This window comes from Fukomys damarensis, unplaced genomic scaffold (assembly GCF_012274545.1).
Source record: "Fukomys damarensis isolate Sample0158 unplaced genomic scaffold, DMR_v1.0_HiC HiC_scaffold_16, whole genome shotgun sequence".
Classification (NCBI taxonomy): domain Eukaryota; kingdom Metazoa; phylum Chordata; class Mammalia; order Rodentia; family Bathyergidae; genus Fukomys; species Fukomys damarensis.
Window position 1 is genome coordinate 17,332,897 of NW_022900928.1, and position 26,636 is coordinate 17,359,532.

General features: G+C 51.1%; 1 protein-coding gene across 7 annotated transcripts in view; it reads right to left on the reverse strand.

Moving 5' to 3' along the window:
- The window catches only part of Mical2 (microtubule associated monooxygenase, calponin and LIM domain containing 2), a 112,988-nt gene extending 88,788 nt beyond the window's left edge, over positions 1–24,200 (reverse strand). For 3 of the 7 annotated variants that reach the window (XM_019206218.2, XM_033764137.1, XM_033764135.1), the window contains exons 1-2: positions 24,116–24,200; positions 11,316–11,386 (exon numbers count right to left, since the gene is read on the reverse strand). The gene's annotated coding sequence lies outside the window, so the exon portion shown is untranslated. Of the gene's footprint in view, positions 1–11,311; positions 11,387–24,115 lie in introns of all 7 variants that reach the window. The other 4 variants (XR_004517422.1, XM_033764138.1, XM_033764136.1 and 1 more) reach the window with 4 other exon arrangements.
- Between the last annotated feature and the right edge of the window lie 2,436 nt (positions 24,201–26,636).

Here is a 26,636-nt window from a genome sequence, read left to right on the forward strand (position 1 = left end):
ACAGACACATCTTCCAATTGCAAAATAGCGTAAGACAAGAGACAGGGATGGATAATCTAGCTCAGTCCCTTGGCTTCAGTCCAAATGCTCTGCAGGGCTTCCAGGGGCCTAGAAGCCCATGTGATGTGTAGGGAGTCACTGAGTCCTCTTTGGAGCCAGGCAAAAGTGAAAGTGTTGTGGAAAGTAGGGTGAGCAGCCCCCTCCAAGCACTAGGCTTCCAGAAGGCAGAGACTGGTGCATTTTGTATGGAGAATGTGGACAGCTCATGTCCCCCTAGCCAACTTTCTACTCAAGGTGTGACAGCAGGAACTTTGCTTTCCATGGAGGGCCAGATCACCTGCCGCACCAGATAGAGGGGCCCTCTGAATAAGAATGGCACTTTTGGGGCCGGGGATTTAGCTCAGCGGTTCAGTGGCCTGCCGTGCAAGCGCAAGGACCCGAGTTCAATCCCCGGTACCAAAAAAAAAAAAAAAAAAAAAAAAACAAAGAATGGCACTTTTTCTTCTGGGCTGCTGGAATTAGGTCTCAGGGCCTTGACTCTTCCTATTCCGTCTAAAGATAGGGAGCAATGCTGGGGAGGAGGTGCCCAAGTCATGACAAAGTGAACTTGAAAAAGGTGCTCCCGCAAACACCTGCTCACTGTGTCCACAACACCTGCCTGGGAGCCTATGGTGACCACAAAGACATCCTCACCCCAAGCCACTCATTACCCAGCAGTGTCCGATTCATCTGTCCCTCAAAGGTCCCCCCACTTTAAACTGGTACCACCTGACTGCACCTTTTACCCCTTCCCCCAAATGATTCATCACTCAGCACCTTTTTGTTCATTCTCTACTTTGTGAATTTATCAATATAAAGTCACTCCTGAAACACACAAACTCAGTCACAGTTTTATTTAAATGTGCTTTGATGGGAGAGGAGAAACTGCACTTTCCCTTCCTCCCCTTAAAGGCCCCCCATAAAAAACAACAACAGTCTATCCTTGTGAGGTCTCCCTCTTACCCTCCCAGCACCTTCAGCCACCAGTCCTGGCTTCTGCCCCTTGCATCAGGCCCAGTGTCAACATCCACTCTTCTAAAACCAGTGGCCACTTATCAGGCCTTACCTGGCTTGTGGTCTCTGAATTTTCAGTCTCTGTGGACTCCTCTCTCTCCACCTGCCCCTGAGGGGAAAGGTCCAGTCCTCCCCTTCCAGAACCTCAGCACCCCAAAAGTACCCTTAGCCCCTGTGACCTGATGACTCACCAAGCTTTAGCTCTAGCGAGCATTTCGCTGCTGCACTCCAGGCCCATGCAGTGTGGTGTCTCCCCAGCTCTCTGATGAAGACCTGGCTTGTGGTCCCTTCACCCTCACCCACATCTCTCCCATCTGCTGCAGCCCAACCCCCCGAACAACTCCATCTGCTTCAGACTCTGGTGCCAAAACTCTGGAGTTGAGGGTCTCTACCCCTTTCCCCTCATCTCCCCCTCTTCTCTTTGGAGGTCCAGCCTCCATCTGCTCTCACTGGGACTCAAAGTTCCTCGTCAATGCCTTCCTGCCTCCACCTTTGCCTCCTTCCAAGCCCCCAGCATTATCCTAGTGGAAACACACACTTGGGAAGGTCCTGCTCCTGTTCATATTCCTGCAGCAGCTCTTGGACAAGTCCAAACTCAGTGGAGCAAAACACGGCTTTGGTGATCTGGCCCTCACCTGCTCCTTCAGCCTCTCTGCACACCACTCCCTTGGCCCCTCGTCCTCTAGACTTACAGAACCATCTCCAGGTCCCAGTTGCATGGAACTCCTGTGCCCTGGCTTGCACTGGTCCCTCTGTTCAGAACTCCCAACCAGAGTTACTTGGTGAAAGCCCAGTCATCTTGACAGCTAAAACCAGTGTGTCGCGGGTCCAAGTTTGGATGCTGCAGTCAGATGGACAGGCCACAAATCCTGACCCACCCCTTACCAGATGTGTGGGCCAGGGTGGGTTAGCTAAGCTCTTTGAACCTCAGTTTTCTCATACATAAAGCAGGGATAATAATAGCCCTGACCAGCTAGGTTACCTGAAGATGAAAGACAATGATGCCTGGCTAGGCAGAACTCTTAGCTGCATTGTTCTCCTTTGAAGCCTTCCCTTGCCTACCCCTCACCCCTTTTCACACACCATGCTCTGCGCAGGCTTGTAGGATGCTTTCGCACACACTATTGCATGGGTCTACTTGCAGGCGCACTTGCCTCTACAAACTGTGAGCTCTCTGAGGCCAGCGGTGACACATTCCCACACCTGGCACCTGGGCCCCTGCCAATTCTAGGTGCTTGTAACAACTGCTTGTGGTTCGAACAAGATCAAGAGCATCACATGAAATGCAAAACATGGTGGCTTCTTAGGTTGTGACTTTCCACAAAGGCCTCAGGAGCCCAAACTTTCCTGCTGGGCTCCCCAGCTCCTCTTTAGCACCACCCATGCGGCCCCTCTTTATGTCAGGCTGGGCTCCCAGAGGCACTCTGCTTGCTTTGTTGCTGCCACCTCTGTGATTACCTAGGATCTCTGCTTCTCCTCTCCTACGTGCCCCGGTTTCAAGCAGCCAGCCCAGGGCATTGATTGGAGACCCACTAGGAGCCGTGCACCATGGGAAATTCACAGGGACTTTGGGGCTCAAACTCCCTGACTCCCCAGCTGGAGCTGAAGCAGAGTCCACCAGCATGTATGGACGCAAAGTAGGGAAACGGAGCGCCCGGGAGCAGGAGAGAGGCTCCCGGGGGAGGCTGTCCATGGCAGGATCACCAGAGGCAGGGCAGGCATGTTCAGGAGCAAAAGCTTCCCCATCCCTTGCCTACTGTTCATTCCTCTGCACGCTCCTAATTCCTGATGTCGCAAACCCAGCTCTATAGCAGATTTCCCAGGAAGTGTGCAGACTTCCCGCTTCTGGTGCGCACTTCCGAACAGAGTCTCTGTAGCCTGAAGTCTGGGAGGCAGCGCACTTGTAACTCTCCAGAGGATCCTGTCCAGCTCCACACTGCAGTCCACTGACTGCTGAGTGCCCACTGAGGGCCTTGCCAGGCTGTGGGCTCAGGTAAGCAACACACACTTCCCCATCTCCTGAGAATCATGCTGTCACACAAGGGTCCCACAGGGCATAGACAAGGCCAGGGCACTTCATTCAGCCTGGAACCCATCACATCTTTTGTGCATTAATCTTGTCCAGACAGCCCATGTATAAACTTCTTAAGGAAAAAGCCGATGTCTTTTGTTTCTTTTCTATCTCCTGGAGTATCTACCTCAGCTCTAGGACTCAACCAATACTCAATCAATACTTAAGATTAAAATAACTCGTCTTTTTTTTTTTTTTTCTGGTACTGGGGATCGAACTCAGGACCTTGCGCTTGATAGGCAGGTGGCGGAACCACTGAGCTAAATCCCTGGCCCTCAGCTTTTTGAACCATGTTCTTTATTGACTAATCCACTTGATGATGAGTTGCCTACTGGTCTGTGTCTTTGCAACCCCAGGACCAGTGGTCCCTCTGCTGCTAGTAGGCAGATGGCACATGTTCGATGAATGAATGTTTACCAGTAAGAATGTTCCTCTGGAAGGGTGAACCTGCTTTCACATCTATGTTTTTAATTGAATTACAGACCTTTAATTTCAGGATTGATTTCCTGACATGTAATTACACAGGCTTTATTGTTTTGGTCATTAATGTTATTAATGACGTAAGTAATACCTTCCTGGGAGCCAGCAGTTGGCTGGCCTCTGTGTCAATGTGCCGAGGCCAGGGAAGGAGGAGCATGTGTGTCCTTTCCATTAAGCCATTCACCCGGCCAGCAGTCCAGTGGGCCGCACCCTCACCCTGGTCCCCACACAAGGGCTTGTAAATGGCTCTCAGCCTTTATGAGCAGGTGTGTCCACCTGCCTGGACGGGTGAGCCCCAGCTGAGTCAGAAGGACTGGAGGGCCGTCCACAGCCTACTGCCCTGTCAGCACGCTGGGAGCTGGGTTCTGGAGTGTAAATGTACAGTCCTCTGTGCTGCAGGGACAGCACAACACAGCAAGAACACGAACGGAGGCTCTTGGGAGCCGCATCCAAGAGTGGGGCACTTAGCACTCAGTCCAGCAGGGCTGAGCTGCAAGCAGAGGTAGAAGGGAAACGGTCTCTAGCCCGCCCTTCTAGGGCCATCACTCACTCGCAGTGGCTCAGTGTTGCTACAGGCATTTGTTTGTTTAAGCCCTGAAAACGGGATTCATAGTCTCATGGTGGCTCAGATCCCAGGTCAGCGGGCCCTCCCCCCCTCCTGGGGAGACAGCTTCATCAGGGCTCCCTCTGGTCTTTTCCGAAGTTTATGCTGGATCCTAGAGAGCAGGCATGCAACACAGTCTAGAACCCGTTTGCTTCCTTTTTGCTTCTGCTAGAGGGCAGAAGGATTTGTTTGCTGCTTATTCGTTTTTTCATTCTACAGACACTGATGACTACTGCCGATGACTGCCAGATAGACACTCGGGAGAACAAACACACACTGTTAGGGTGAGCCGGCTCTGAGAGAGTCCTTCTTCCCTTCACGGGGGCCAAGAGGAGCTCTGTGCCTATGCAAATATGCTGCTGCCTATCAGTAGGCTCTCAGGGATCTGAGCAGAAGGAGGAGTAAAGGCAGCACTGATCTGCTGCCTGGCATGCAGAGGCACTGGGTCTCCTGGAAACTGCTCTCTCCAGAGATCTGTGAAGCCCAGGAAGGTGCAGACAGTACATGCAGAAAGGCTGTCTGATTAGTCAGGTAGAATCCATGCCTGAAATATACTCCACCACTGAAGCGAGGTTGGGGAGATTAGTTCACCTCTAGGCCTTGGCGCTCGGGCACTGGGATTGGAAAGTCTCGCTTCACTTGCCTACTTGGTGACAGTGACGAGGCTGTCACTGGCGGCTGAGAGCAGCACAGGCTGAGTGGGAGGGGAGGTCTCAGAGCATGGAGACACTGGGACATGGGGTCCAGTCTCAGCAAGTGCCTCGACCATTCGGTGGGTCAACACACCCCTCACTGACTCAACTCTAACAGCCCACAGCCCAGGAGAGGACCACAGAGGGGTTCCCCAGCTGAAGAATGTCCCAGGGTGGAAGGGGGACATCTCTCATACAACCAACCCTCTGCGTTTGTGCTGGTGGAGTGAAGATGCTGGATGCATGTCTTTGGTATTTGGGTTCATATTCTGAAAAACATTCATTAAAGTAAGTGCACTTTTCTCTCTCCTCATAATGATATGAAATCCAGGGACTACAAACAGAGACTGTTGATATGAAACTAAGAAGCTGCCTTTGACTCCAGATCCTTATGGCTTATCAGTCTTTTCCTCTCCATGGAGGGCAATTCAGACTTAAAGCTCAGTTTCCAAAGCCGATTTCCAGGGGTGACCTCAGCAAGGAATTCATTAAAGAAGGGACAGCCAGCCCAGAGGACAAGCGCTCCTAGAGGGCTCCCTCTCTTTACCATTCTTTCCTTTCTAAAGATCTGACAATTAAAAAAAAAATCTTGCCACCCCCATGACCAATCATCTACTTCCTGGTTGCTTTGCCTTGCAAATAATCACCTTTAAAAACAGCGGTATATTTTTATATCCTTTTTATTTTTAAGTAGCATTTTTATCCCATATCCCAAGCTCCTGCAGAAGTACTGCATGGCCCTGTCTGGAATGCAAAACAGTCCCTGGAGAGACAGTCAGCACAGGAACTCATAAGGGTGTTTACTACCTGCTTATTTGGCCAGCGGAATCCGAGCCATTTTAAATATGAACTGGAGACGTGGCTCGTCCCACCACACTCCCTCTGCCCCACCAACATCACCTCCAGTGGTGCATGAGGTACGAAACAGAGGAAATGGACACAAACTGAAAACAAGCCTGCGCACGTACAAAGTACTTCAGATGCCCGGAGAATTCGTATCTGGAGGATCTGCTCTGTTCTACTGATCTTTACTTCAGTGAAGCTCGCGTAGTAGCAAATGTTTTGCAAGGCCTCGCATAGTCTGGCTCCAAACCCCTCTTCCTCCCACAGCCAATCTTTCAACTGCACGATCCACTCTGTGCACTCTCCTCTAAGAAAGAAATACGCACGCACTCCTCCTTCCAGGTACAGAGCTGGGCCCTTTCTTACCTCCACACCTTCTCCTTGCCAAATGCTCCCACTCCTCCTCTGCCTGGTAATACCACTGTCATGCTTCAACCTGATTACCAGCATTGCCTTGGCCCAGTATTTCCCAGGTGCTGCCCTCTTCTCAGCGCTTCCAGAGCCCCAGGGCTGTCTCTCTATGGTAACACTTGGGAGGCTGTGACTACAAACATCTGTCCCACTACGAGAAAGCCACCTGCTCCTGGGAGTCAAGGGACTGGGCCTTTACTCAACTTTGCAACCCAAGAACCAAGCGCAGGCCCTAGCACTCAAAAGTACCATTCTGAGTGCTGGAAGCTTCCATCAGCGTCTGGCCCATTTTCCCCCAGTCCTTCTCTCCCTGTGCAGAGAGGCCTCATGAACTATGGGACAAGAGTAGAGTTTGGAGTCAGATGCCTTGTGTCAGCCCTGGCCCTTGTGGGACACGAGCAAGTTATTTAACTGGGATGTGCCTCAGTTTCTTCTGTACAAATAGCCTTGTGTATCTCTCCCAGGGCTCCTGTGAGGAAAAAGGTCACGATATGCAAATCTACTTCCTGCCCAATGGCAGAGCACAACACACAAATCCTTGAACTCAGTAGAAAGTGTGGAGGCAAAAGGTGTCCATAGAAAAAAGTGAGTGGCTTCCATTCAGCTCCCATGTCGTCAACAGAGCCGTGGGGTAGCCAGCTGCTCTCAAGCGAGGGACAGCCCAAGCTGCCCTCAGTCCCCATGCTCAGAACAAGCCTGCTTAGCAATAAAGCAAACCATTGTTATCTGCATGGCAAACCACGGCTAAGGTTGGGCCTTCAGCTCCTTCAGTTCCTGTCTTGTTCTGTCCGCTCAAGACACCCCATAAAATACAATCGTGCTGACTGGGCATTGCCAGGTACTAAGTGCAAGGCCCCAGAAGCCGCTCAGCCTCTCTCTCCACACTGCTGTGCCCAGGTTTTATGAGGCCTGGATAAACAACAAGGAGGGGACCCTGTTAACACATGAGATGTTCGAACTTAGGGTCAAAGGGAGACGTGGAAGGTGTGGTGGCTGAACTCTTGTGAGGAGGCACTGTGGTGTGGAGGAAAAGCCTTTTTTTGTTGGGGTCAGGAGACCTGGCTCACCTCTGCCACTGGCCTTTTTATGCATTTGTTTAAATCATGGCTGATGTCATTCATAGCTGAGGACTGGATTAGACAACCTAGTTCTCCCCAGCTATCATGCTCTATACTTGGAAACTGTGGTAGCGAGTCCTCCCTCCTGAGCACCTCCCCTCCGGGGTCAGCTGTGGAAGGCATCCCCCGTCTCTTACTGAGCAGCCTCCACCCATGTTACTGTTCCTATGCCAGAGGGCCCGAGCTTACCACGGCCACAAAGACTGGCCGCAGCTGGGGACATTTTCCCACATGTTTATTTTGGTTAATAACTCAGTAGTCTAGGAACCTGGGGGGACTAAGGATTTGGGCATCCCAGCACCTGCTAATGCCATTCCCCTCTTATACAAAGTGACCTCTCCTCTTTAGATTACCAACGCTCCATCAGAGTTAGATGTTTTCTATGCTGCTTGGCAGGAACTGAGGGCAGCAGCAGGCTGTTCTCATCTGTGTGCTCATATATGCCAGGGCAGAGCAGAGGAGGCACCAGAGCCATACAAGCCAGCAGCAAGCTCTGGCCACATGAGTAGGTGGTGGCTGGGGAGATGGCAGTGCTGACCGTGGGGACAAACTCAGAATGAGCTTGGATGACCACCGAAGTCTAGGAGCTGTTTTTAAGATGCCACCCAAGCTTCTCTGCTTCCCTTAGGTCCTTATCCAGAAACCAGGTGGGAGAAGTTGTATAATGTGCCCAGGACCACCCAGCCACGGTGTGGACAGCTAACACTAGAATGTGACCCTTTGGGTCTCAACTTGCTCCTTTTTCCACTCAACTCTGTTGACTTTGAGAGTCTAATGAGATCAGCAGATCCCTTGTAGAGTCTCAGAAACATGACCCTGTGTCACTTAGAAGCAGAGCAGGCCAGAGATGCAAGGATAACTGCCTCCCTACACCATGCATTCCTTCCTCATGCAACATCATTTCTTTTCTTTTTCTTTAATCCTTGCCACAAAATCTTGTGGGGGGGGGTTCAGATGTCAGTGAGGAGGGGGAGGTAGGCCTCTGTTCCTGCAGAACAGATAAAATAACCACAACTGTTCTTCTTCCTTAGCCTAGAGATCATTGGTGCAGGAAGGGCAGCATGAGGAGAAGATCAAATTAACCCACTAGAAATGTGGCCTGTTTAGGACAAGAGTCTTACAGTGGGCAATTCAATGGGACATCTGAAGGCTGATAATAAATAGGGTGTGCCTCTGCCAGGGACCTTAAAAACCAAAGTCTGACAGACCATCTCAATGTGAGGAGGAGGAGGCTGAGAGGAAAAGATTCAAGGGATTAATTATTCAGTGGGTATGACCCAGTTCCCTGCGGGGAGGCTGGGTGCAAACACAGATCACCAGTTCCTTATCACAGCAAGAAACTCAAGTACCTCACAGGCTAATGACCTCTTTGCTGCCAGAGAGAATCCATTTAAGATGAAGAACAAGAGGAAGAGAGAAGGAGGAGAGGGAGGAAGGAGATCAAGAGGAGGAGGGGACCAGGGAGGAGGAGGAGGAGGAAGAAAAACCAAAGTTCTCTCATTCGACAAATATTTACCGAGCTCCTCTTGTGTCCCAAGCTCTCCAGTGACTTACATGTGGATTTTCATAGAGGAAAGAGATTATGGAATTTATAAACAGGAAGCCTGAATGACAGCTCAGTTCAACCCTCAGCTCCATCACCCTGGGCAGGTTCCAGCCTGTCTAAGACCAATTTCTCATCTGGAAAATGGGAGTGAATCTGCCTGCCCAATCACGAAGATGAAATAAAACGTGAAGCCCAGTGTAAATACAAGGTTTAAACAATAATGACATAATGCGACACACTTTCCCTGCCCTAGAGAAGTATAGAATCTGCTAGCGTTTTGGAAGGCAATCCGAGGTACCTATTTGGCTAACATCACACTCTCTGTAATTTGGGCAAATTGTATGTTTCAGCTTGCCGAAGGAGACAGAGTTGGTCACAGCTCCGGCTCCAGTATGTGTGCCTGAGATGGTGCGAGAAGGGCAAGAAAGAGTGGAGTTCACATCGAGACCTACCTGGCCCTGTCCAGCCTGGATTGGATGGATGAGCCAGGAGAGACAAGATCCACAGGGGGAAGGAGACAATAGGACACACAGTCAATCAGAAGCAGAACAAAACTCATCTGTGTGCCATCGGGGTGAGTCAATGGAGCGCCACACACTTCCCATGCACATCTCAGGTAATGCACATCTCAGGATGCCCCCTGCATGCGGGGTTTCTGCAACACAGGGCAGAGACTCGAGCCTCGCCAGCTGTGACATAATGACCATGTGGGCCTCTTTCCTAGGTCTTTTCCAGATGCTAAGAATCCTTCCCCAAGGTCCAGCAAACTCCTCTCATCCTGTCTCTGTGTGGGTCCTCGATACCCACCAGGCCAGCCCCAAGGGTACACTCAGGCCTCCGGCTGAACCCTCAAGTCCTGGCCTCTTAGATGGGCCCTGCTTCTCTCCTTGACCCTCACACTCCCTGCTCCTGCAACCAAACTGAGCTCCTGTGATGCCTACCCCAGCCCACAGTCCAAGGGCTCCTAGGAGGGGCCAGGTGTCCTCCCCTCTGTATTTCCTCCAACTCTTGGCATTCTGTAAGTTCTTCACCTCCTGCAAATTCATACTTATGGCTTCAGGATGTTCTCAGACTGCTGCCCAGAGAAGGGAGGCAGAGGAGGAGGGAGGGGAGTGGGAAGAACATCAGAACAGAAGCTCTGGGCCTGAATTCCAGTTATCCAACTGACTCCAGCAAGTCCTACAAACTTGAGAAATTCTCTTTAGGTCAGGCCTCAGTTTCTCTGTTTGGTAATAAGAGGGTTACTCTAAATAACCTCTCTAATTATAAAATGTGGCCTTACAGAAACCAGGCTAGCCTGGGACCCAAAGTATATGAGGCCTGGTCCTAATTAGCCACAAGCCCGGGGCAAGTTTTCTGGCTGCTCAGAGCCTATCTTCATATCCATAAAATTAAGGGAGAGAGGCTGATCGTAACTACCATTCCCGGGCTCAAGGCTTCGTGAAACACCGGCTGTGAGACAGCAACAAAGTCCTGACCTAACTTGGGATTCAGATTCCCTCAGTCAGCAAACAGCTGTTGACCATATGTGACATTACAGGGACTGTGCCAGCCCGGAGAGGGCTGCCAGGCCCGGACGGGAAGGCTGCAGAGGGTTCCCTGACCTGGAGACTCCCTCAGAGGATGGGCGACATGCAGGTGAAGACATCTTAGCTCAGGGATGGCGTATGTGAAGGGCAGCTAAGCGCTACAGGGCACCAACCTCATCGGGGGAGGCGAGGGAGGCTTCTGAGAGGGGAGGCAGAAAAGGAGGCAGAACAGTGTGGCTCAGCTGCAACCAGGAGGGGGGCACCTGAAGGCCAACAGGAGAGGAGGCTGAGGAGGTTCTCCAGCAGCCCTGGGAGGGACCGAGTAGAGGGGACAAGCAGTGGATGCAGGAGAGTGGCAGGAAGGCTCTTACATTAGTTCACGAAGGACCGCAAACAATGCCATCATGGATTTCTCTCTGCACTGAGCCTTCCAGACCCTGGGCCTCCATGGAGCTTGGAAGCCACGGAAAGATCTAACCATGTCTCTTCTCAGAATGGATCCCACATCTTCTGATAAAGATGGCAGGGATCGCATTTTCAAATCTTGGTCCAGTAGCCTGCTATGCATTGAGTCACTTTCTGCAGAGGACCTGGGCAGCCGAGGGGCTCAGAACCAGGCTGGGGTCAGAAGAGCTGTACTGCCGGCCTTGCTTGGGGGCAGAAATGCCGAGAGCCTGCCCAGCACACAGCAGCACTCACACAGGTCTCTCACCTCCCCAGATGAATCTTAGGCTCAACCCTGCTCCTCCGAGACCCCAGGGAGGCTGTGCGGACTTGCAGGTCATGGGCAAAGGCAGAGGGCTGAGGAGGGGAAGGAAGGTTCCTCCAGCCACTGTTCCTTCAATGGGGTCACATGCACTTGGCCTGAAGAGAGAGCCTAGGAGCTCCTACACCTTGCTCAGCTAAGAGCAGCCCCTAGGAGCAGCCACTCAATGCATTAAAGAGACCCAGCACTATGACTTACTCACGTGATTCTCAGGCATCACAAGGGCTGAAGTCTTCTCCTTTCAGGATGAGCCCTGCATAGAGTGCCATGTTCCTATAAAAACAAGAGCTAATATCAGTTTCATGATCCAACATTCCAGCCTCCTGTCTTCTCCTCTCCAAGAGGGTCCTACACAGCGCTGATCATAGCTGAGCTTCCTAAATGCATTATTTTGGCCACACTGTCTTATAGCGGCACTTGAAATGGACAGAGATCCATCCTGTGCTCTGAGTTTTGCATTTGAACAGAGTCTATTAAGCAAATTCTGTTGTCCACCACTGGCTGGGTGCCTCGTGTCCTTTCCCTGCTTCTACACAAAGCTTTGCCTTAGTGGAAACAGAAAGTGCCAGAATTCCTAAGCTTGAGACAGAATGAAAGAAAACCAAGCTGGTATAAAATTTAACAAGTCACCCACGTGGAGTCTGTAACACTGCCTAAGATGTAAGGGACCAAAATGCTACACAGTCCAGGAAGCTATGGAAGTGGCCTATCTCATCATGGCTGTCTCCTAAACAAATTAGTATTTTGGGTTCCAGTGACCATCCACACAATTTGGTTACATACTGTTGCTGCTGTGGAAAATATCTCTGCACCTGTTTGGAAAACGAGGCCCCTCATTACAACATATTTCTAATGGTTTACTTTCACATTGGAAAAAAAAAAAAAACCTCAGTGTCTAAGGGGCAACTTCAAGAGGACAAAAAGTGACACAGATGTGAAATTTGCAGTCTATGGTAGGGAATGTCTGTACTCTGGGAAGTACCACTGCTCTGCAGAGTGGCAGGCCTGCCAGGCCACACAAACACCTGTTCTCCCCAGTACACGAACAGCCATGCTCGGAGCAGAAGCTGCAGTCCTGCCAGCCATCAGGTGTACCATCAAGCCCACGCCCCTCGGGCTGTGCCAGCTCACAGACAGGCTGGCCCGCTTCAGCCACATTCTCTCAGCCTGAGCTGTGGGCTGTGCACTGCTGCCTCAAGCCAGGAGTCAGAGTGACCGGAGACTTCAACTTAGCTGCTCCTGCTTCTTCTGGGAAGCTGGGAGTGGGCGAGAGAGTTGGACATCCTGATGCCACATTCCACTGTCAGTGTCTGAGAAACCACAGACCACTTCCTGCACCCTGGATCTCAGGAACAGAAGTCCCCAAGTACCCTGTGACATTGTTGGGGCCCACAAGGGCTGACCTGTTGGTCGGACTACCGTAGAGAGTTAGGCACACTGATCCAGCCACTCAAAGGACCGACCCATATCTCCTTTGTCTGACTAACAGCCACACCACCTAACCAGAAGGTCCTGGAGCCTAGTGCTTCAGGGGCATCTGTTTTTCATCTACAATGAGGAGCTTGGCATAACTGGTAACATCCTCACCACAGACCACTTTCAGTTGCCACTGCCCATTGACCCTGACTTTTAGAGATACTTACCAAATTTGTTATTGGTTAAAAGGTCAGGGAGAGCATAACCTATGCACAGGCTTTGCACTGGGTGGTTAGTATGCACTGCTTTAGCTAATCCTTCTTGCAACCTTGGAATGGAGGAGTACAGTATTCCATTACAATAGGGTAAACTGAGGTACAGCACAGCCAAGCCCCTGGCCAAGGATCTCATTAGCACTAACCATAGCAGTCCTGGGAGTTGTGGAGCTGGCCTGAGTCCACACCCAAGATTGTTCCCTGACACAATGCCTCCTTTTGTAACCAACTAGAATGAGGAAATGTTGTTTCTCCTTGGACTTGCCACCATCCCAGTCCCAAGCAAAGAAGCAAGAGCTCTCTGGTCCCCTGGGGGCCTGATTTGGACCCCTGAAAAACCTTTCTGGGAACCTGAGTGGCCCCGCGGGTCTGAAGGAACATGGCAAGCCAGAGGGAGAGGAACTCAGCGAACCTTCCTCTCTGACGTTCTCCAAGCCTAGCTGCACAGAGACAGGGTCCTCCCTGAAGGACCCTAAGCACTTAGACAAGACCTGGCACCCCAGGTATAAAATCAATGTCTATTGAAAAACAGAATGAATGAATGCAGAGCTCAGGTGCACTGAAGGCTTATTCAAGAGCCATCTCAGACCACAGCACCCAAGCGGAGGTCTCCCACCTCAGACCTCAAGACAGAGGACAAAGACGCACACCCTGAGTCAGGTCTACCCTTTACTCCAAACACCAGGAAGCTTCTGACAGGGAAAGAGAAATATCTGAAGGGGACCCAGGGGAATGGTTAACAGCTCAGGCCCTACAATCCAGCAAACCAAGATCCCAGCTCTGTCACTTTAAAAGAGGTGGGTGGTCCTGGGCAAATCACATCATCTCATGGGGCCTCAGTTTCTTATCTAAAGGTGGTGACAACATCAGTGTCCTCTCTAGAGGGCACTGTGAGGGTGACCTGAGATACTGCTGTAAAGGACTCAGCCCCGTGAATGTGCGTGGCTGGTGCATATGGGTGACACCCACTGTTATAATCTGCCTTAGAGTGGGTAGTGAAGACCAAGCACATCTACACCCTCTGCCTGGCTCAATCCTAGCCTCCTCCTCACTCACTCAGTAACCTTGAGCAAACTACTTAACCTTGCTGTGCCTCAGTTTCCTGGTATGTAAAATAGGGACAATTGTGACGGTTAAATGAGCGAGTTAAAAAGCATAGAATAATGGCTGGCACTCAGTCAAAGTGAGATACTATTCTCTTTTTCTGCTGATAGTAAATTCCACCCTGTCCCCATTCCTCAGCCAAAAAGGTGAGCACGGGACTCAGGGAAGCTGAGAGTAGCTTTCCTCCTTGCCACATTCATTGGAGCAAAGGGTGTGCATGAACTCTAATTTGCACAGTCCCGGGAAAGGCCGGGGAGCTTGTGTGGGGCCAGTGAGGAGGTGTCTGTAGCCACAGACCACTGGACAGAGGACTCTGGTGCAGGGGTGCTGGAGATTAGCTGTTCTCTTCTCAGGGCTACATTCTTCGGTGCCTCCTTAACTCTCTGAGCCTCCCTTGAGAGCTTCCAACATATTCCCCTTATGCATCAGCTTAAGTTTGGCTCTTGTCCTTTGAAACCAAGAGTCCTGACTGACAACAGCACTGAACAGATGGCTGCTTTATCACCACCAAATCCACCCAGGAAGAAAAGCCAGCTGTCCACCCTCAGTGAGATCCAGGCAGCAGGGTAGAGCAAACATGGACAGCAAGGAGCTGGCAAACTGAAGTGAGGGGAGGCCACTGAGAGCCTCAGCCATCCCTTCCTGGCAGAGGCAGATGCTGGAACCAAGAGTGAGCTGCCAGGTCTTGTAGTCCCTGATGGGGACCCAGCCCAGACCTGGACCTTGTTGCCATGAGCCTTAGGGATGGAGAAGAAGAAAACCAAGGAAGCTGGAGCTGATATTCACTGACTTCAATGTGGTAAGGGAGAAAATCCAGGTAGTTACTTAAGACAACTGTAAAGGAAGAAGAAAGGGAGGAGGAGGGTGGTGAAGAAATGGTCTTGCTGGAGCACTTACATGTACTGTGCACTGAGGGACAGATTCTTCCATCTAATCTGGGAGCTGGATAATCATCCAGCCCATTTTCCAGGTGAAGAAACTGTGTCTCAGAGATACCAATAATTATCTCACTTGCCAGTGTCACACCACTCGTGTGCCCTACCTTTTCCACCTGATGCACTGGTCTCTTTCTGATTCCCGAGCCTGAGATCTCCTCACATGAGTCAGTGATGCTGTCACTCATCCCTATGACTGCCAAAGTGTAATGGTGATGTCCTCCTGGCCCCTCATCCCTGACAAGTCAGAGGGAGGAACGACCTCCCAGAGGCAGGAGCACACAGGAGAGGCGGTGTCCTGATACCCTGGGCACATCCTTAGGCAGGGTTCCTTCTTGGGCCCTTAGTATTTTTAATCTCAAGGGGCACCAATGTGATTCTGAGATGGCTTTTATCAGTGAGCTTTATCTAGGGTAGGCCTAGCAGAATCCCATGGGAAGCTGGTTTTGGTTTTCTCAGTCACCTGACCCAAGAGATTCTACCCAGCACTCGTACATACCTGGCACAGGACTGTGCTAAACAGACTCTATGCTTCACCTCCTTTCTCACCATCCTCACTCCCAGCACCAAGGATAATCTATTGCTACATTCCTGTGCCTTCTAATAGACTCTCTTAAGTCCCTCTAGGAAAAAAAGCTCATCTTCTTGTCTGTGTTTTTAGAGTTGTAGAGAAACCAAAAATTAAATCCCAGGCCTGGAAGCAAAAACTAAGAGCCAACGCCCACAGTCCTCCAACCTCCCCTGCAGTATGAGGTGAACGCACACAGCCACCTGCTTCCCAGGTCCAGGAAGCCTGGTAGCAAGGGCTGCCCGGGCATAACCTAGACAACTAGGGGTGTGACGGCTGGCCAGGCGCAGCATTCCCCAGCCCACAAAGGGAAGGTCAGTAGACACTCCAAGGGGGACTCACCTGCTGACCCCACAGGGCACAGTACCCAGGACCCACCTGGCAGCTTAGGGCTTTTCTCTATTTCCAGCAGCTGGTTTCTGGCAGTGCCACTGCAGTCACAGGGATTATCCAGGCAGGTGTTTCCCTTACCTTTCTTTTTCTTTTTATAACTTTGTTCTCTGCTCTTTTAAAATAAAAAGGAGGCCAGGGATTTAGCTCAGTGGTTCTGCTGCCTGCTTCGCAACAGCAAGGACTCAAGATCGATCCCCAGTACCAAAAAAAGAAAAAATAAAAAGGAACTGGCTGATTTTTCTTGGGATGTGCTTTGGTTCTTCCCCACTGGCTGGGGAACAGCCTGGCAAGGCACTGCCTGGCCTTGGCAGGGTCTACAGGACACTGACAGGGATCTATGAGCAACTTGACAGCTAGAAATCTTAAAGAGAATGCAAAGCTCACATGGTTCCTGGTTTCTCTTAAACCATCCAGGAAAAGATAATAAGCATTTGCTCGCTGCCCTGGTCGGGTCTATAACAAATGCTAAAGAGCACAGCAAACAAACACCAGGGCTCAGGATGCTGAGGCACGAGAATGAAGGGCACTGCTTCGGGTCAGCCAGCACCTGGACTTGAATCTTAGCCTCGCCGATTGCCCATCCTGAGGCCCTAACAAGTCACTTCAGCTCTGAGTACACGTGCATCCCTTTGGGGCCGTCACCTACTTAGAAAGCGAGGGTGAGGATTAGATAAGATAATACGTATCAAAGAGTAATACAAGTTGCCATATTTCTGCCATTGACAGTGAACCTGGAACTATGTGCAAAGTATTTTGTGTGGAGCATCTCATCCAATTCTTCGACATCCTCAACTTCAGGTGGAAGGCTAGGAGAACTACAGCCCTGCCCAGAGTCACACAGCTCATAAGAAATAGAAGTAAGAACATACACCCAGCCTTGCTCTGCTCTCTGTATACGGTAGGTGCTCGTAACATCCCCGCCTGCCCTGCAGGAAGCAGAAAGGATGAGGGAGAGAACTCTTAGGAAGCTGGCAAATGCTGAACTGGGGGCTGCTGGCACCCACCCAGGAGGCAGATGGAGAGGAGAGGGAGCTTTGGTGGAGAGAGTTTCAGAAGTCTTTCTGAAATAGGCAGGGTTGGCTCTCAGCCTTGGAGGAGGAGGCTGGAGGAGAAGGAAAGCTCTGTAGAGGAGAAAGCTGGGGCTGGAATGACGCAGGTAGTGGGACAGAAAAGACAGTGAGAGAAAAGGGAACCAGCCCAAGCAAGGAGTGGATTTCTGGAGCCGTTCCTGGGGGTGAGGTAGGGTGGGCAGTTCTCTTGGACCTTTGTAATCTGCACCCCAGAGGTTTCCTACATCTGCTCCTTCCGTGAAGCACAACCATGAGGACCTTGAGAGATGCAAATGTAAAGACCTAAGGACCTCGTTTTGCACATCCGGCTCAGAAAGCAACTCAGCAGCAGGTTGTTTCCTGATTCCCCAACTCCCTCCTCTGCTGACCCACATGGCAGCCCCAGCTCCGGATGCCAGAAAGCTACTGCACTGCCATGGGCACCTGAGCAGCACCCGCTTCTCACTGTAGGGCCCCTGTCTTGCTGGACTTTGTATCCCTTGCACCTGCTGAGACGTGGTGGCCACCTCCTTAGTAACCTCTTGTTGAAAGGAGCCAAACAAGATTCTTCTGCCTAAGGCCTTTGTGGAATCCCACACATTTGTGGTGCTTCCAAAGTCTGCGCTGAAAGCTGTGCTTGAGTCTGGGTTTAGTTTCACCTTCACCAGAAGGATCATTATCCCGGTTGCCCACTTCCCTCCCAGGGAGAAAGTGCCAACTTCAGCACCCCAACACCCTCTGCACCCCACACTTCAGCACCACTCCCTCCTCCTGGGTGAAGCTGGGGTCTTCTCAGGCACATGCTCACCTACTGCTACAAATGCTTAAATTACAATGTCACACACACACACACCCCATCTCCATGCTTTACCCAGCTCCAGCTCCGAATGCTGAATCAGCCCAGACCTTGGAGCCACAGAAAAAGGATAATGGGAGTAGGAATGATGTGAGCAACTCCAGGGATCAGCCAGCCTATGCCCACCATCCTGTGCCTATCTGGAAGGAACAGGACCTGAAAGGGTCAAAGTCAACCTGCACTCAGATCTGTGGGTCATGTGGCCTCCTCCCAACACTGTCTAGCAAAAGTGCTCAGGGGAAAGGATGAGATGACTTTGGAGATATGGCCTGTGTCACGCTCCAGGCCAGGGCTTCCTGGGAAGGGTGGGATGCCTGGTTCACTGCCTTCTACCTGTGAGTCTTTGGGTAAATTACTTAACGGCAGTGTTAATAAATGGGGCAGATGACCAACAACTTACAGGCGATTGTACAGACCAAATGAAATATGAATATGACTGTGCTGGGCAAACTGTAATGTGCCCTTAGAAACATGGAACTCTGTTCCAGCCCCCCAGCACCCTCTTTAGACATTTTTCAGTCTTAGGAGATGGCATCCTCAGATAGAATTTGTGGCTTGAAGGATGAAGGAGAACTACAGCTCTACTTCTTTTTTGTAAACCTAAACAACTCCTATATAAGGCACAAGTCTTCTGAGATTTACAAATCAACACACTGGTGTTAGGTATGATGGAGTGTACTGGTAATCAATCCCACATGTGGGAGGCTGAGGCAGGAGGTTCTCGAGTTTGAGACCAGCCTGTGCTACATAGTGAGACTCTGTCTCCAAAACCCTGTTAATTAACTAAATAAGTAAAATAAAATAAAATCACTGATGGAGACCTATTTACAATGTAGTGAAGGGGAGAACTATCAGTGCAGCCAACCCCAGCTATATCACAAAGCAACAACAGCCCATAGCAGCACTTTCACAGACAGACATGAAGGGATGCTGCTTCTGGCCTCAGAGGGCAGTGGGGGCTTTCACAGTAATATAGCAACGATTAGCATAATAACTTTCCCTGAGGGCTGCTGTGGGCCAGGCACTATTCTAAGTGTTTTCAATTTTCTTCTCATTCACCTCTTGTAACAATCTTATGAACTGGGTTACGAGCAGACAAAACTGACGCCAAAGCCAATGGTTCCGTCTTGGACTTCCACAGCTATCAGTGGTGTAGCCAGGGTTTGAGCCCACTGGGCTCTGCTCCCTCAGCACAGGGAAGGGTGGGTCTCACGCAAACTCTATGTGGCTGACATTCTTGGCTGAGGCCAGCCGGGTGAGCCCCCCAGGAAAGTGCTGCTCTGCTCCTGCAGGCCCTCAGCCTCAAGCCCCCAGCCCCAGTGCCACCTTGGTCTGTCCCAGAAGTTGGCCCCAGGGCACCTAACACCCAGGGAGACCCATGTGGGAGCCCCTCTGTCAGCACCTACACTGCCACAAAGCTCTCAGGGCAAACCCAGCACTGCATGGCAAGGCAAATCTCAGCTTCTCCGAGCCACGGCTTGCTTATCTGTATGCTGGGGCTCACGCAATTATTTGGGCCGGTGTTGCAAAGATGAAATGAGATCCTGCCTGGTGCACACTGCTGAGCACCGGGCACACTGCAGGATAAAGTGGAGGAGTCAGAGGCCTGCACAAAGCGTTCCCACCAGAGAATCTTTTCCTCTGTGGTAATTCCTGGTGGGGCGGCAGCGCTTTTAACTAACGCACATCTGGAATTCTTCTGCCCTTTGCTAAGCCATCTCATGCATTACCTCATTTCACCCTTAGAACACTCAGGATGGCCTTCACTTGGTTTAGGGTTAGGACAACAAGAAAGGATGTGCCCAACATATTAATCTTATTTAACCATACACATACAAGAACCCAGAACCTTGAATTTGGGGAGGGATAAAGACAGAGCAAGAGGGAGAGGAGGGGAGGGGAGAGGAGAGTCAGCTAATATTTTCTGGGTGCTTACCAGGTGCCAACTGTTCTAAGTATCCTACATTTAATAACTCATTCCATCTTCCCCAAAATGTACTTATCAAATAGGTACTGCTTTATCCTCCTTTCATAAATGGGAAGTTAGAGGCATACACAGGGGAGTGCAGGAAGAGTAGACTTTTGAGCCTGACATGGTGGCAAATGCCTACAATTCCAGCACTCTGGGAGGCTGAGGCAGGAGAACTGCAAAGGACTCAAAATTCGAGCCCAGACTGGGCAATCATTAGTGAGGCCCTATTTCAAAATAAAAAGTAAAACTGGCATTGGGAATGTAGCTCAGTGCAAAGGTCCTGGGTTCAATCCCTAGAACTGAAAAAAAATGTTTTTGTTTATTTGTCCAGGTCCTAGTCATCCCCTCCTAGGATCCCAGCCTCCCAGCCTCAGTCTCCAATATCCCACCTTCCATAGTTACTAGGGATGTCTTCCCACACATGACACTCCTCTGCTCAAGAATATTCTAAGGCTCTCTACTACCTAGAGTCAACGACACCAATAAGATGGAGAAGATTAACTGGGGACTTAGATTCCTGCAGGATCCCAGACATTTCACCGGCTGATTTACAAGTCAGTGAGGCTTTCCCTGGCCACTTCTGTAAATCACACACCTCCCCTCTCCAGCACACCCTGTCCACTTCTCTCCATCACACCTCTCAGCCCCTGGTCGTCCACATCAGACTTTCTTCTTGTCTCTTCCCTTCCTAGAAGGGAGCTCCAAGTGTCAAGGGAGGTTGTTCTGCTTTGGTTTGGTTTTTCCCTGCTGCAGGCCCAGAACCTAGGGCAGTGCCTGGCATAGTGGAAGAGCCCTAAATATTAGCTGAATGCATGATCAGGCAGACATTCAAAACACTGGGAAGAAAGTGTGCAAACAGTGCCACAGCAAGAGAGCGGCTGGCATTTCTCCAGCACAGCAGAGGCCCAGACTAAAAGCCCGGAAGCCCGGAAGCCCAGAAGCCCAGCCTGTAGTGGCCATCCTTCCGGGGCTCGCAAGAGTTCCCTGTGCAGACCCAGCCCTTGTCTTCCCATCTTGTTCTGGATTTGTACAGCCTCTGCCTCTGCCTGACTGAAGGCTGCTTGCATCTGTGCTGAATGACTCACCATCCAGACTCATCTCCCTGTATCCACCTTCACATTAGGTCTTTTTCCATCCTCTCCAGACTTGATATCCATGAGAGATGCTCTCTTCCTCCCACTTAGCCATCTGCACCTCACCCGCTTCAAGGTCCAGATCAAATGCTGCTGCTGCCTCCTTCTCCTCCTCCCCCTCCCCCTTCCCCTCCTCCACTTCCTCCTCCGGGAAGCTTTCCAGGCCCTCTCTCGCCCATGGAAAACACTTCCCACAACCATTACTGTCTCCTCCAGTCATAAGGACATTAGTCATGGACTGCCTCTGTGACTGAGCTGAACTGCTACTAAAATCTCTTGCTATTTTATTCATACTTGTTTAGTTTTCCCAAGGCCCCTGTAAACCCTTGGGGAAGAGGCTGAGCCTTATCTACCTTGTCATCCTGCAACACAGAGCTCGGCCACACAACAGGGCTCCATACATGGAGCTTCCCAGGTAACCTGCCAAGGTAAACATGACACCTTCCCCACCAGGACACTGCTGGGGCCATCCTCGCTCAACAGCCTGAGATTTCGCTTCAGAGCCTGCTCTGGCCTCAGTTAGTCTGTGTGCCCAGCCACAGGCCTGTGTTTCCAAATGCAGGGAATCCCAAGTCCTATAAGGCCCACTTGATCTTACCCAGGCAAGGGCAGACCACAAGGTTTGTAAAAAGCATGGTGTCTCTGAGAAAGGGAAGGACACAGTTCCCCCAGGCAAACCCAGAAGCTGAGCGTGTTTCAGTTTCCTCGGCCACCAGAGCCCACGAGGGGGAAAAGCCACAGTGTTCGTGGTAAGTGGTACATGGTAGATGATTCACAGTAGCAAACCAACTGCAGGCCCAGGTACCGGCTTGCACTTGTTACAAGAAATGGCAGGAAAATCTCAGTTACAGCTACACTCTGGAGAGGGGAGGAGGAGGGTGCTTGGGCCTGACTCACCAGGTGAGTCACACACCCTTTTCACCCAGCTCCGCCAGCTCCAAAAATTAGCCAGTCACCATTCCCAGATCATGTGTGGTTTAAAATAAATAAATGTGTAGGAAATAGGCTCCATAGAACCCAAATCCGCAAGCCCAGAAGTCCACAGGAAAAGTTGTCCCCACCATTGCTAACCACAACCTGACAAGATTCTGCCCCTGCTTACACAGAAATACGCACCCTTTTCTTTACGTAACCGATAGCTGGGTACACGCTGCTCTGTGGCCACCTTGATCTTCTAAGGAATACACATGGACCCGGATGGGGAGGTGACATGTCTCTGCTTGGTAAAAGGGATGTGCGTATGTGTGAAAAGCCCACAAAAGAGAACTGTTCTGAAGTATACATGAGGCCACTGTGGAGTGCAAGCCCCTGGGTCCCCCGCTGAGGAGGATCCAGAGGATGGACCACCAATGGTGCTAGAAGCCTCATGGCTAAAGGCACTGCCTGTCCTCACTGAGAACTTCATCTTCCACAAGGAAAATGAGGCGTCCATGGGAACAGGGACTGACCTAATTCCCTAGTTTCCATGGTAGAGGTGGAACCGGCTGGTGACCAGGAGGACACAGGGATGATGGAGGAAAAAGTCATTTCCTGTAAAATTCCTGAGACCAAGAAGAGAAGTTGGTGCCAGAGACTCTGAGGAAACAGATTTCAAGCATTTTGGGGGAAGAGAAGGGTGCTGACCTTGGACTGAGGAAGCGAGTGACTTAGTCTCTAAAACACAACTGCAGCCATATGCTGGGGCAGGGGGAGCGGAGGGAACCAGCTCTGATGGAAAGAGGGGCTCAGATGCCACCAGAGTTACTTTGGCTTCGTCTTAAAAGCCATAGAGATGCTTTCAGTGACTTCGAGTCCCTGGGCCAGGATGTTATAACCAGAGCACTGCAAACATTTGCAGTTGCGAGGCTAAGCTGTGGCCCTAGGCCCTCTGGGAAGTCAGAGGACACCATTTCTAGGTGGGCTCCTTCCTTTCTTCGCTGGGATGCTTGATGGGAGATGGAGAATGGCAGTCGATGTGGCTGATCTGACTTCCAGAGCCATCTGGCCGTAGGTCAGAGAAGCAAAAGGAAAGTGACAGGCAAGGGGCAGCTGGAGCCCGTGTTCCCACAGGAAGCCAATCACGTATGAGGACCGCAGGGCTTTCTCCTGGTGAGCAGGTTGTCAGGGACCTGGCGATGCAATGGAATAAACACTTCCTTGGATCCTGAGAGCACAGCTGCACAGGGCTGGATGGAACGTATCAAGCTGAAATTTAACCAAACTGGGTGTCCTGAATGAGATGGGAAAGTGCAGGGGAGAAGCAGCCCAGCAAGAGCACATGTTAAAAAGACCTGGCCAGCAGTGACGTCAGCACAGTGAGGTGGTGGAGCTGCCAGAAAAGCTGATAGAACCTTGGGCTGCATGAACAAGAGTAGAACTTCCTGAAGCAGGGAGGTGATGGCACCCTTCCTGTGCTGTGGTCATACCGTGAATATGACGTATCATGCTTGGCACCACCTTTGCTGAATATAATGATGTGGAGCCCCGGGACCACAGGGAAGATAAAACAATCCCAACCCACTCTTTGCATTAAGCTGGGAAAACACTCAGGGGTGGTCATGAAGACTGGGAATGAATACCACTCCCTGAGTAGAGAATTCACTCTTTCCAAGTACTTCCATTACATAATGCCTAACAGCAGAATGGGCCTCAGGATTCTCCAGCATCTTCCACTCCCTCTCGGGAGGCAGCTGTAGCATGGCTGTCATTGCCTCACATGTGAGAATCTGGCTGTCACTCCTGGCGGCAGAGCTGGACCTCGGCAACTTCAGCATTTCAGGAGCAACATCTGTGATGTGGTGGAGGGCTGAGACCTGCTTTCTATGGCTCCATGATGAAGGGCAGAAATTAAAGGTCAGAACTCTAGGGCCATCAGCAAGAGCTGTCCAAAGAAGGGACCAGTCACTTCCAGTAGCTACCCCAAGCTGGACCCCCAGGGTGGAGAAATCCAGCACCCCATGAGTTTGATCAGGCTCTCCCAGCCCTGCAGTTCCAAGCATGTGAGCAGCTGGCTGTCTCCTATTTCTAGGGGTGTCCCCATGTGAACACAGGCAATCTCCCAGAGATGCAGTCTTGAAAGACTCAAAGGGTAAAAGCCATTCAGGAAAGCAGCACACACGAGAGGCCTGAGGTAAAGAGGAACCCTACCTAGTCTATGTGCCAAGACTCCCGGCCAGTTCAGGAATGGGGTAGAAGGAAGAGGCCATTTGTGTGGCCCACTGTGCGTCAGGCACCACAAAGGCATGCTGTGCCCTCTGGCCCATGCCATCCCCCAAGCACCCTGTGAGAGGAGTGGTATCGCTCCCACTTTACAGCAGAGAACCTGTTCTGTGACAATAGGTCCCCAGTGCATTCCAATGCACGCTCTGGGCTCCACACGTTGAGCGATCAGTTGGTCAGTCTGTGGAAGAGTTATCCTGGTCTCATATTGGGAGATACTAGGAAAAAGAAAAAGGAAAAAGAAGAAAGCCAACATCGGTGCCTCACCCAATCCCCATCAGTAGCTCCCACGAATACGGAACTCATTCTGTGTGCTACTTGCAGGAGGAGTTTACACCATCACATGAAGCAGAGCTGTGGCTGAGACATACATGGCAGAGAACCAGAGCCAGCAGCCACGGTCAGAGGTCAAAGTTGTAAACACACCAGGTTGCCCTCACTCCTACCTGTCAGGCTGGCACTGGAGCAGGTGGAGGCTAAGCTCAGACTTTATGCCTCCCTTCATGGCTGAAACCCACATGAAGGGGAAATCCAGGTGACTGTGAGGCCACAGAAAGAAGGGAATCAGCATCATTTTACAAGACAGCACACTGTGCTCCACGAATATCTGACCCCACAGAATATGTACATGGCTGCTCCTTTGGGAGAGGGGGTTCCCAGGCTCCCGCCCCTCCCAGCTCTGTTTCCTGACAATACACAGGCAGGGACACCCGATCCTGATCTGTGGGTCTCAGTGCCAGGGGTCTCAGCATCCTTTCTCCCCTCATTTGTTCTCCTTGCACTGACTTGGAGGAGGGGGATGACCAGTTCCAAAGGCTAAGCCTGCAGTGAGGTAGGGAAAGTGGAGTAGCAGCTGCTTTCTGCACAGAGCCATTACAGTACAGACAGGTGCATGGAAAGGGACAGATGGCCCAGGTTCTATGACCCTAATTGCAGAGTTCCAAAATGGGCTGCCTTCCTTAGAAACAGAAAGACATGATACACGATTCGTATACCGACTTCCACCACAAAGAAGGCTGTGGCAAAACCCAGGGCCTACCTAGAGCCTGCCTTGGGCCCTGCCTTTAGTGCCTTCACCCTGACCCCCGTGACTCCTCCTCATCCAGACAAAGCCATGTGCTCCACGTCCTAGCCCATCACCCTGAAGGAATCAGCCCCCACCATGCCTCTTCAAGGGCTTCCCCGGCCTGCTAGGTTGGTCCTCACCTCCCACCCAAGCACCCAGGACCTCCATGCCTCTGAGCCCGCCTGATTCCAGCCTTAGTGGCTGTGGGTAGCACCCATGTTTCTGCCCTGATTGTGCCCTCACTTCTCCACATCTCCTTGTACTCTTGTCTCCGTACACCTTCCAAGGCGCTGCCCAACAGACCAGCACCGCCTCCTCCAGGCAGTTGCCTAGTGGCCCACATTGTGCAACCCTGTGGTGTCTCGGACTTGTTGAATGCTCCTCCCTCCAGGTGCCAAAGGGCATTCAGCTCCACTCATTGTCACAGGGTCCCCAGCTCAACAGCTGCACATTATGCACTAGCAAGCTAGGCCAAGTTTCTCCACACCCCATGGGCCCTACTGACAGTCATTTCTGCCTCCTCCCTCCCCCCACTTCCCACACTCCACTCTCAAGATTCAGCTCACAGCTAACTGTAGATAACAAACCTCTACAGGCAATGTCCTTTCCAGTTAAGAGTTTGTGTTTAACCAATGTCTTCTGCAGATAAGGCCTCGAAAATAAGGTGGGAATAAGAAGCCCCAAGGCTCTTGGGAAGGTGTTTTGATGGGGAAAATCTTTTTTTTTTTAAACCTTTTATTTTTATTGGTACATGTTTGCAGGACATAATGGTTACATTCATTGAGAGGCGCTGGTACATGTACATAACACATCTTAATTCTTTTTGTGTCTCCTTCCTCCCCACTTCCTTCCTCCATCTCTTGGTCTCCTCCCCATCTGCAAAAGATCTTGAGACATGGGCTACCCATGCTATAAGTATTCAAATCCTACTTCCAAGGTTGCCAGAGTTCTCAGAAAGTGGTAGTGAGGCTCTGTCTCCCATTAAGGAAGGCTGACTAAAAGAGAAACTGTCACAAACGGATCAAGGGTCACAGCCTGAGGAGAAACTGGCAGACAGAAGAGAGATTTGACTCTGAACTGGCTAGGAGAACTTAAGCAAGCAACACTCCCGTCATGAAGCTTCTGAGTCTCAGTTTCTCCGTGGATATGCGAGGAGGCAGGGCTGAGAACTGGATGATCTCCGATGGCCCTCCAATCTGACATCCCACGGTTAGGTGACTCAGTCTCCCACCTCACCCCCAGGTCAGTGCCACTGGAAGTCATGCTAGATCCACTTCCTCTTCATCTCCAGCCCCACCTGAGTCCAAGGGTAAGGCTCCAGACCTCGAAGCCAACCCACGGTGCAGGTGAGGTGCCTCCGCCCTGCAGGTGGAGGGAGGGGCAGGAGTAGAGGAAGACACTCGTTGCTATGGACACAGAAATGCTCCTCTCATCCTGCCATCTGGCCAAACCTGGAAAAAAGAGTCAGCCAGTTGCCTTCACTCCCTGGCCTATCTTTTTCAGAGATTACAACTGCTTGCTAAATATAAGTGCTGCTCTAAAATCAGGACATATAAGG